Source organism: Pseudophryne corroboree, chromosome 2 (assembly GCF_028390025.1).
Source record: "Pseudophryne corroboree isolate aPseCor3 chromosome 2, aPseCor3.hap2, whole genome shotgun sequence".
Lineage (NCBI taxonomy): Eukaryota > Metazoa > Chordata > Amphibia > Anura > Myobatrachidae > Pseudophryne > Pseudophryne corroboree.
This window is the reverse complement of record NC_086445.1, coordinates 270,468,349-270,480,252: the sequence shown is the minus strand read 5'-3', so window position 1 is coordinate 270,480,252 and position 11,904 is coordinate 270,468,349. Positions and strand designations below refer to the sequence as shown.

Genomic DNA, 11,904 nt, shown 5'->3' with positions numbered 1-11,904 from the left:
ACAGTGACCGGGATCCCAAATTAGTGCACCGCGTCCCCTCGCATGGCTCGCTTCGCTCGCCATGCTTCGGGCATGGTGCCTTCGCTCCGCTACCGCTTCGCTCGGCACACTTTACCGTTCCAATCGTAGTCCACGTGGATCGTTAAGTATGAAAAAAATCAAAAAAAGAATTTTTTTTTTAAAAACTCATGTCGACCTTTAGACCTGTTGACCTAGCACATGTCGACCTAGAAAACCTGTCGACCTTCCATCCATGTCGACCTAGTGACTGTCGACCTATAGTGGTCGACCTAAACATTGTCGACCTAGACACTGTCGATCTTCAGACCGGATCCCGTGTGGTTTAGGGGTACACTCTCCTGTGCCACCAATATTGTGCATGTATTGCATCTGGTCAAATTCCAGCACGTCCCATGTTTTGCACATACAGTTAATTTGGTGGTGCAGATTTTTTTGAGAAATGACAGGGGCATGCGGGCAACTTTCGACATTCAGCCACTGCGTGCCACTCCTAGATGGGCCATGTGTTTGTGCTGCACACTTGTGTCGCTTAGCTTAGCAATCCAGCGACCTTTTCTGAACAGTAAATAAGAACATAATTGATACATTTTTCTTTAAATAAATCTGTAAATTTAAACTTACTGAACATAGAGTACAATGGGGTGTATTCATGAAACAGTGAAAAGTGTGGAGAAGTGGGCACATGGCAACCAATCAGCATTGAAGTAACATAATTTGCATACTACAAAATTATACAAAGCAGCTGATTGGTTGCCATGGGCAACTTCTCTACTGGCTCAATTCTCCACACTTTTCATTGCTTCATGAATAGACCCCAATATTACATTCACTGCTGTCTCCCTTCTCTGAGGTGACACACTTATCAGAACTGGCAAGATTACAGCCGGCACTGTTTGTGCATGCCCTTTGTGGGACTACACAAAGGGCCTGATTCATGTTTGTAAGTAAAGCAAAAAAGCTAACAACTGGGCTAAACCATGTTGCATTGTAGGTGGGGCAGATGTAATATTTTCAGACAGATTTAGATTTGTGTGGGGTGAGTTCAAACTGAAATCTAAATTGCAGTATAAAAACAAAGCTGTCTAATATGTGTGTGTTACATGCAAAAGCACCAAGTATTTACCCTGCACAAAAAAAAAGTATAACCTAATCTAACTAAACAGAAAAGAAAGCTGGCGATTAGGGCTACTGGCGACACCCCCCCCCAAAAAAAAAAAAAAAAAAAAACAGGACGTTAGGCAGCCACCTCATGGGTGTGTTGAAAGAGCTGCTAAGCTGCTAATTACTTTTTACAATCTTGACAGTTACATCCAGCTTATTGATAACTTAAGTACTTGAAAATTTCAAATACAATTCTCTAGCTTTCTGTGTAAAGGTAGATACTGTAGTTCAATTAATAGAATGTCTGACTGCAATGCCACATGCAGTGAGTATGAATCCTGGGTATGTCAGCATCTTGAAATGAAATAAAGGCCAGTGTGACCAATAGCAAAGAGCTCTCAAGTTAAGTTCATGAATGTTGCTTAGGTATTAGGGATGGAAGGGGTGGAGGACGGAGACAAGGGCAGCTCACCTCAGCCTGCTGAGGGACCACCAAGGAGTTTCTGGGCAGAAATACTGAGTTGCTGCAGTCAGTATGACTGCTGTCGATGCTGGATCACCAAGGAGTTTCTGGGCAGAAATACTGAGTTGCTGCAGTCAGTATGACTGCTGTCGATGCTCAGCAGTCCCTGCTGTCAACTCACAACAGCCCCTTTTGGTACCCTGGCAGGAAAGAACACAGCTTGCTGACCCTATGTGACAGCAGGCTTCTCATCTCAGCGTCTGCTGCTAGTGTGAGCTGTGGCTGATGTAAAGAATTTCTATTAGTAATCTTTACACAAAAAGGACAATACAACAAAAATCTGTTTTTTTTTATAGATAGATGATCATTAAACTGGTGATCATTAAATTGCCTTTTTTGGATTGTGTATCTGCCAACAGGTGCAAGCGTGTATGTGCAAAAACGTGGCGCCTGCATCACTACTGCCGTGTCAAGTCTGCATAGCCATAGGCTGACCCTTATACCCGTTGTTCCTCATTTTTGTGTATAGGCTGCAATGAGATTGCAATGGCTCCAGTGGGCATCTCTTTTCATTTCTGTGCAGTGGCATCGCTAATATCAGCAATTGCGAAACCGAGAAAATCAAATGTGCTAAAGCATTGTACTCACACCAGTATGACTGTAGGACATTACTCCCAGGGCTGCAGGAGATTGCATTCTCATCAGTAAGTTTGCAGAACATTGTACTCACACCAGTATGACTGTAGAACATTACTCCCAGGGCTCCAGTACATTGCACTAACCCCTTGTTGGAACTGTTCCAATGACCAATACACAGTGCATGATTCTGATTTGTACTTTTTTGCACAGCCGTACGGAAATGCTGCATCCAGAGACACAGCATCATATCGCTATCACGACCAGCGGACTCCGATTGGCCGTCGGAACAGATCAGCTGGGTCCAGAAAGTCTGCATCCGACGACACAGACCATGGACCCGGACAGGGGTGAGATGCCACAGTTTTGTAAAACGGACACAACCAATGCCCCCGCTCCACCCCCCCAAACACTGCAGCCTGTCAGTCATGTTGTGGCTAAGGGGGGACTGCAAGAGATACATCACAGGACCCATTCTGCACATACGCAGACCGCCAACAATTAGATCTGGATGTAAACCATCGGGTTTGCGTACAATTCCATAGTATAAATCTCGCAGACACTACCAGATGCAGATGAGGAGCAACCAGCAGCCGCAATGCTCCATCTCTCACCTGGCCAGCTACTTCCATTCACAGCAGTATAGGATGGGGCATTTCTGTGCTCTGAGTGGCTGTGTGTGTGATGTGCATCTCAGGCAATCGGAGCATAGCTAAGCAGACAATTCTGAGAACAGGAGTTTCCAGTTTTCCAGCACCATCCTCAGCTTTACGGTATCCAGATAGAAGATAAACAGTAAATAGTCAATAGGTCAACACCAGATGGTCGACAGCCAATTAGTCGACATGGACAAAAGGATGACAGGGTCAAGAGGTCAACAGCTAAATGGTTGACATGGGGTTGTCAGTGTCAGAAGGTTGACATGCAAATGGTCAACACAAAAAAGGTTGACACATGATGTTTCATGATCGCGGAAGGGGACAGTTAGGGTTAGGCACCAGGGAGAGGGTTAGGGGCAGGCACTAGAGCGTTAGATTCAGGGTCACCACCGGGCCCAAAGCATGGCAAGAGCAGCAAGCCCACGAGGGAAGATGTTGCGCTTGCCGACGGGATCCCGGCTGTCGGGCTCCTGGCATCGGTCTCCTGACCGCTGGGATTCCGACTGCCGGGTTCTCGTACTGATCCCACCTCATCAACTATGTTATTATGTAGTACACAGCAGTCATAAATGTATAGGTAGTTTTTTATCTACGGTAAAGTATGTAATCACCTGTGCATTCCACATAATCAAACCTGCATCCTGCATGGCCTGCATCTTCAATATACATCCTATGTGTGAGCTGTAAAACACATGCTGCTAACAGCTGGCTGCTCTGGAGCATAACCTTATTATGCTGAGTTCCTTGCAGGGGTTTGTGCCTGGAGGTTAGAGTGGCGTGTGGAGGTCCCCTGTGGCTGGAGCTTGTAGATATTTGCAGAGGTCTCTGTGCCTTATGCTCTGCAGCTGAAGCTTACTGGGGTCTGTGGAGGACCCCTGTGCCCAGAGCAGTTTGTGGCCAGGGGTTGGAGCTTCTGGTGACTGTGGAGATCCCCACACCTTGCACCCTGACACTGAAGCTTGCTGAGGTTTGCAGAGGCTCCTGCACCATCAGAGAGATGCTGTTGGAGTTCTCGATAAATGCCGAGATGTCCAACTCAGTACCAGGAATCGTCTGCTGTCCTGGTGCCGAGTGTGAAAAAAGTAAATGACCACTGCTGGACAATGTTTACCTACTTATCATTCAGTTGTGTGTGTGTGGGGGGGGGGGGGGGGGGACGTAGATGGGAAATGGCCAGCTTCACATGTGGCTATTGTTAAGGTTTGGAACTAAAATATTATAAAAGGAAAAAAACAGCAAACACAGAAATAGGACTTACTGATCGGTTAATACGTTTATGTAGCAGGGTGAAGAAGCTAAATAAGTAGGGACCTGTTTAACTGAATTAATAAATTGTGAGCTCATTTTGCCATTTCATGTCTTTTCACCATTTTTTGATGAATACAGATTTTTATAAAGATAATGATTTGCCCTTAAATCAAATTCAAATATAATCTTCACATATGGGGGGAATTCAAATGTTTGAAAAGTCGATTGGGTGTCTGTTTTTTTCTGTCTATTAGATAGGAAAAAACAGACACCCAACTGACTTTTCAAACAATTGAATATCCCCCATTAAATAGCATTACATTGAAAAAAAAAAATATATAGTCTATAGCAGGGGCGGCCAACCAGTCAGTGACAAAGAGCCAAAAAACCTTGTTAGGTACGTCAAAGAGCCGACATCGAGCCGAAGGCGCGCATGCAAAAATGGAATGTGGCCTTGTACATGCTAGCCCACTCCCCTGGTATAAAATACATTGAAAAAGCCAGAACGACATAAAATAAAAAATAGATCCATTGAAAAAGCCACTTCCACATAAAATAATTGAAAAGGCCAGATTCACATAATAAACTTAAGTTCCCCCATGTGTCACTCCAGCCAGCTCCCCATGTGACACTGCCCCCTACTTTCCTAACCCTCCCTACCTGCAGCCTAACCCTAACTCCCCCCAGTAGCCTAACCCACCCCCTAGTGACTAAACCTAACCCCCTATTTACGTTCCTATGTCACTCCAGCCAGCTCCCCATGCGACACTCCTGCTAGCACCCTCCTATGTCCTTACTGCCAGCACCCCCCCATGTCACTCCAGCCAGCTCTCCCATGTGTCACTCCTGCTACCACCCTCCTATGTCACTCTAGCCAGCTTTCCCATGTGTCACTACTTCCAGCACCCTCCTTCATCACTCCAGTCAGCTCCTCCATGTGTCACTCCTGCCCAGGACCCTTCTGTGTCACTCCAGCCAGCTCCGCCTTGTGTCACTCTAGCCCACCCTCATGTGTCACTAAAGTTCCCCCACCAAGTCATGCCATTGCTGCAACCCCTAATGTGCTCTCTGTTTGCCAGTGGGTGTCTCTCGCCTCTAGTATCTGGCTCCTTCAGTTTTCAGTCCCTGTACTGCTGCTGCATGTCTGGCTGGAGTGTAGCAGTTTCTGTATCTGTTGTGGTCAGGGCCGCCATCAAGGGGGGGCTACGGGTACTCTAGTCCCGGGCCCGGACAGAGATGGGGGCCCTGCCACTGGCTTCTACTTCTAAATCTTGTGCGGTGCAGGACGTTGACACTGTGGTGGTGGAGGAGGAGGAGGGCGGAGCGGAGCAGCGTCTGCAAGACACAGTGAGCAACAGCCTCTCTCCCTCTTCCTGCACATGGTCGTGCTGACGCTCAGCACTCCCCGCTCCCCTGGGTCCCGGCTTCTCTCCTCCAAGCCATATCTCCTTTGACCCTGCTCTCTCCCGCAGCGTAAGCTACCCGCTCCCTCCCTCCCGCGGCGGTAGCTAAGGGACAGGAGGAACTTGGAAGTGAGATGCTCGGTGTGCTCCCTGCGTTTAACTGTGCCCCGGAGCCCGGCACTGCAACCTTATGGGGAGAAGGACCGCAATGTGCTGCCTGCTGCTGGGTCCCCTGCAGCTCCTTCTACTGCTTGCCCTCAGGTAGAACAAAGGTAAGAATGATAAGTGAAATAGGGAGTTTCCACCCAATGTTATTCTTGATAATGAAGTCTAGTGGCATTTAGCAGTTGGTCTAACTATCTCTCCCTATACTACCTACCTTTTGCTGGCACCCTGCACCGCTGAGAAGTCTCACTGACTTACAATAATCTAAAAATACTATAAACATTTATATTAATTTTTTTTTATTATTATTTTTAATTTTGTAAAGTGCCACACACACTTTACTATACAGTGCAAATAGCTAAATAACCGGGTTGGTGCTGATATGCCGGTGGTCAGAATACCAACCATAGTATCCCAATGGTTAGAATTCCGACAGGGGCGGATAAGTGTGTAAACCTTCACCCCCTACCCCCCCCCCCCCGCCTTCCCCGTAGCCTAAACCTAACCCTTCACCACCGCAGCCTAGCCCTATCCATCCCCAGTGGTGCCTAAATCTAGCCTCCCCTTCCCGCAGCCTAACCCTAATCCTCCCTGGGAGTGCCTAAACCTAACCGATCCCTTCCGGCAGCATAAATCTAATCCCCCTCCCCACAGCCTAACCCTCACCCTGCAGTCTAAACCTAACCTGACCCTCTCCCCGTGCGGCTTACCCATCCGGCAGCCTGGCAATGACTATCCTGGCTATTAGCATTCTGGCGCTAGGCTTGTGATCCTAGTCGGGATGCCGGTGCTGGCATTCCAATCAGTGTCAGGATTCTGACAACGGTATTTTGACTGCCTGGATCCTGTCCGCTGGGATCCTGACCAGATCCCAAATTACCCATCCCTCCTTTTTTATTATTACAAATCAACATTGAAGTAGAGCTGCTCTTTTTACATATATTGTATTCTAGCACAGATCATCTTTTAATTACCGGGAAGGCTTGTGCCATCTATGGGCTCCCTGGAGATTGTCCCTGAGAACTCACAGCAGGCTGACAGATCATCATCCATGTTCATCTCCTATCTGACCATTTATTTCCAATTACTGTCTATTATCAATATTACTACTTATTCCAGGCCCTTCACATCTTAATGCTTAAACCCAGACAGAGGCGTTCTTATGCGGGCACCCACTCTAGACCTCTTATACCCCTTTTACACTCGCAGGCTGAGGTCATTCCCGGGAATGTGTCCCAGGATATTTCCCAGGACACATTCCCGGGAATGACCCTATTACATTAGCGGGCTGACCCGGCATATTGCCGGGTCGGTGACGTCACCGCTGAGTCTCCCAGAGGCGGTGCTTGGAGATAATCTTCTCCGAGCACCGCCTCTTCCTATGCAGAGAACAGGTGCCGGGTCGCCTTGACCCGGTATACCCGTTTACACTGCACAGCTTCCCGGGATGGTCCCGGATTCAACCCAGGTCGAGACCTGGGTTGAAATCCCGGGATTCTCGTACCGGGAAATTGAAAGTGTACCCTTTTACACTGACAAAAATCCTGGGACGATGCGCGTTCACGTGCAAAATCCCGGGACAAAATTGTCAGTGTAAAAGGGATATTATTGATATTTTTTTCATGTAATTCTGATTATTATTTATTGATAATGTGTGTGTTCAGCCAGGTTGTAAACAATGTGACATGCATTTAACTTCTCATACTGGGAAAGGGCCCTGCCTATTTTGTCAGTCCCGGGCCCCACAATTCCTGATGGCAGCCCTGGTTGTGGTCACATGATTTAGAGTGTTGGGAGCCACATTTAATTAAAGAAAGAGCCTCATGCGGCTCAAGAGCCACTGGTTGGCCACCGCTGGTCTATAGTATAATAGTATAGTATGAATTAAACATTTGTAAAATCTCTATAATTCTGAACACAGAAATGCAAATATATCGTAATATAGTAAGTAATTTATCATACAGCCTAATATAAATATTTACTACTAAGTGACAGAACAAGGTTTATGTTGTGGCAAAATACTTTAGTTTTTATGTATGTAATGCAATTTCTGCATTACATAATAAAATAATATACATGTTTTAACTCAATAATATTTGCACAGTTCAAAGGCCATTTTGTAACATAAACAACATTGTTTATGATGTCTTCTCTATGAAGTGTTTATTGTATGGAAATGCACTGATAGCGATGAACACATGATTTGTTTTTATTATTGTGGTCTGTGTATAAAGCAATGGTAACATAAATGCTTTAGATATTAGGTTATGCACATGGGGAAAAATAAACATCTTGAAAGAATTATTGAGCAAAGCATTAGTAACCATTAGTTTCTCTTTAATTCAAAAGAAATAAACATATTTTACATTCTATACATTGACATGCGCTGTTTCTAGATGTGCTTTATAATGTAATGTGTCTTACACAGCAATGGTTTCGGTTCAGCCATGGTAACAGTTCAAAGGAACAAAGTAATTTATTTAAACATTTGCCCTCAATTTCTCCTATAGCAAATATTACAAGATAGATATATATCTATTTCAGCCACACTATTCCTGGTGCTTTCTGCATTGAGGCCAGAGAGGATGGATGTACAAAGATGTTAAGGTCCATACACACTGGGCGACAACATGAACATCGCTTTCAGAAAAATAGCTCAGTGCATACACACTTAGCAATTTTCATTGTGCCCAGTGATGTTCACGTGGGGTGGGGGGGGGGGGGGGGTGAACCACTTTCCACAGTAGGAGACCATGGACAGTGGTTCACTCAGCTGGTAGAACAAGCTGACGGACGGCGGTGGCCAGCGATGATGCGGGAGCGCGCATCAGCGCTCACCACTCATCGCCTGGCCAAACGCACTGGCCGAGTTTGAGCTTAAAGTAGCTCAAAACGCCAAAAGTGAGCTACTTTGAGCTCTAAATCGGCTAGTGTGTATGGGCCTTTACTCTTTACTGCATGAAGTGGAGACACTTTCACTTTTTTGTCTGCATCAGCATCGACCTTCTGCTATTGACACTGTGAATGTCGATATTCTGACTCCATACCACATAGGCTGAGTGTCTCTGTGTATGTGTGTAATCCTGTGGGTTTTTCTTTTTGTTAGGGGGACGGGGTATTACCATTCCAAGTCTACTCACAGCTGTATGCTGTATCTGAAGCATATATTATTACCAGTTATTTATATAGCACACACATATTCCGCAGCGCTTTGCAGATAATATTTGGCCATTCTCTAGAGCTTACACTCTATAGTTCCTTCCACATGTACACACACACATTCATGCAAGGTTAGTTTTTGTCAGGAGATAATTAACCTACCAGTATATTTTTGGATTGTGGGAGAAAACCAGAGTACCCGGAGGAAACCCACGCAAGCATGGAGAGAATATACAAACTCCACACATTTAGGGGCATGGTGGGAATCAAACCCATGGTCTGAGTGCTGGGCAGTAATGCTAACCATTACACTGTGCTGCCCATATATGTTTTTTAAAGCATCATACACACTGGCAGTTGGATATCATGAGTGGAACCAGAGTAGTTCTGTAATAATGTAGTATCGATGTTATTATGTGCCAACATATGTACTTATAGGGGATCTTGAAAGAAAGAAATAACATACAATGACATAAATTCGCATGCAAAGATCCCACCCAAATAAGTTTACATCTTAGAGGTCTACATAAGATAGGGAAATAACAATTGTAGTTGTTGGTAGAAACGGTGTGTGGGGCTACTGTACCAGAGAAGCATTATTTGCATAGACATTTTTAGGCAACTAATATTGATGCAATACTGTTATGGGCCCTACACACTTTGCGATCCCCCGCCGAGCTGCCTGACGGCGGATACAGCCGACGGGCGACCTAGCGACGGGGGGCATCTCGTCCATATTGGCCTGCATGCACCAGTGACGGGGCATCAGCGATGAACGAGCGCGGGGACGGGCATCGTTCATCGCTGGTGCCTCCACACTGAAAGATATGAATGGTATCTCGTTCATTAATGAATGAGATCGTTCATATCTTTCAGTATTATCTGCCAGTGTGTAGGGCCCATTAGATGATCAGTGTTATAAATATATGATGGTTTGGGCTAGCTGTGTGTCTGTTCACTGCTCTTCTACATCATTGACACTGAACTCTCCATGTTCACAGATGTTATGGCATCAGCAGCAAGCTGCAGAGTAAGTTCAGAGTTTACAATACAATAGCAAACACAGTTGAACTACAGTGGATCTTCAAAACAATGTTGTCTTTGATGTGCTGAAATATTTCTTTCTAAGGTCAAAAATGATTTGCGGCTTTACATATGTGAGAAGAAGATCACAGTATTTGGGAAGTTGGGTGCAGAGCTGATCATAAGGGCAAAGGAAACACACCAAGACCTACACAGTGATCTGTCCCAACATATTATTAATAAATAATCCCTGGTTTATCTAAAAATAAATAAATAAATATATATATATATATATATATATATATATATAACACATTTATTCTAAACTAGCTGTTCTACCCGTTCTTCACATGGGAGTTTCAGATTTTCACGGTTGTACATACACATGAATGTTAATAATTTGTTAAGTCTATAGAGATGTAAATTTGAGACATCTTAATGTAAGTAAATATTAATCCATGGTTCTTGGCGTTACCCGAGGAGTGCCCGTAGGAGATACGGTAAAAAGTGACAGGACCATTTTTGTAGTTTATTAAATTTTACACACTGGAGGTGCAATCCAAGTTTTAATCTTATTGTCCATTTGGGCGTTATTGTTCACCAACGCAAGCCACACATCGGTAATTACGTCATTATGTCAACGTCCTTTTCATCCCCTTAGAGGAGGTTTATTAAATTCTAATTATTTAGTTTTCATATTTCCCACCTGAAGAATACCTATATTACATTTCAGCTTCCTAACATATCAGGAAGGAAGATAATTAGTGATGAGTCAGTCAGTCATTGAGGGCTTTCACATTTATATATATCAAAATGATAAATAAATAAATAAATAAATAAATAAATAAAGGTAAATCACAGCAATATAGTTACTTCAACTAAAATAATAATAATTAAAAAAAAAACCATAACAGATGGTACTAATAAGATGGGTATTAAAATAGTGTAGTATGTGATGTTACTACTAATCCTCTGAAGAAATCATGTCTATCCTCTATGAAACGCATTAAATGAAATTACAAATGATTTATTCAACAACATTGATCCCACTATTTGGTCAGATTCTTTTTGGACAAAGTAATGTTATGCTCATTGGCAAGCAGCACTGAGTTATTCACTAGGTGGAGCACTTTGTAACGTAATATTGCCTTATCCACATCTTTAGCACCTGACCCCGCCCTCACATTACAGCTTAAGAGGGAACCTGGGAGATGGAGATTACTTACCTCAAACTGTTAGCTCTAACAATGGGAATTGCTGTTGTATATACATTCAAGAAGAGGGGTTCATAATTGTTTATGCTAATCTCTATGGACATCTTCAGTCACTAATATTGTGTAAAATGCTGCTGATAAGTTTGGAGTTGGATACTTTGGGGGGGATGTACTAAGCTTTGGAGAGTGATAAAGTGGTAAGAGAAAAATACCAGCCTGCCATGTTACAGGCTGTGTTTGAAAAATGACAACCAGGAACTGATTGGTTGGTACTTTGGGGGTAATTCCGACCCGATCGCACACTGCTGGTTGTCGCAGCGGTGCGAACGGGTCGGCTCTTCGCCTGCAATGCACACGTGCGTCGTTGCCCAGCGATGGCCGCTGCTGGGCAATGACCAGAAGAACGAAGAAAGCGATCGCTAGCGCGATCGCAAGAAGATTGACAGCAGGAAGGCGTTCCGGGGCAGCAACTCACTGTTTTCTGGGAGTGGTGAGTCCAACGCAGGCGTGTCCAGGCGTTTGGAGGGCGGATGTCTGACGTCAATTCCGGGACCTGCATCGCTGGATCGATCACACAGGGTAAGTAAGTGTTACCCTGGTCTAGTTTTACACATAGCAGGGCTGCACAAGCATTCGCAGCCTTGCTATGCAAAAAAGCCCTCCCCCATTAGCAGCGTTGAGTTGATCGCATGGGCAGCAAAAAGTTGCTATATGTGATCAACTCGGAATGACACCCTTTATCTCGTCCCGTTAAATGCTGGAAATGCTCCAGAGAACACACTGTTGCCCCTAACATTTACATTTGCACTTTG

At 44.6% G+C, this 11,904-nt stretch overlaps 1 protein-coding gene and 1 long non-coding RNA gene across 2 annotated transcripts in view; one reads left to right on the top strand and one right to left on the bottom strand.

The window, feature by feature from the left end:
* HTR2A (5-hydroxytryptamine receptor 2A) overlaps positions 1-11,904 on the bottom strand; it is a 170,627-nt gene that overhangs the window by 19,878 nt on the left and 138,845 nt on the right. The gene's annotated exons all lie outside the window — the stretch shown is intronic.
* The window catches only part of LOC135015477 (uncharacterized), a 40,313-nt gene that overhangs the window by 1,708 nt on the left and 26,701 nt on the right, over positions 1-11,904 (top strand). The window contains exon 2 of the long non-coding RNA XR_010213730.1: positions 2,435-2,571. This is a non-coding gene — a long non-coding RNA (uncharacterized LOC135015477). The remainder of the gene's footprint in view (positions 1-2,434; positions 2,572-11,904) is intronic.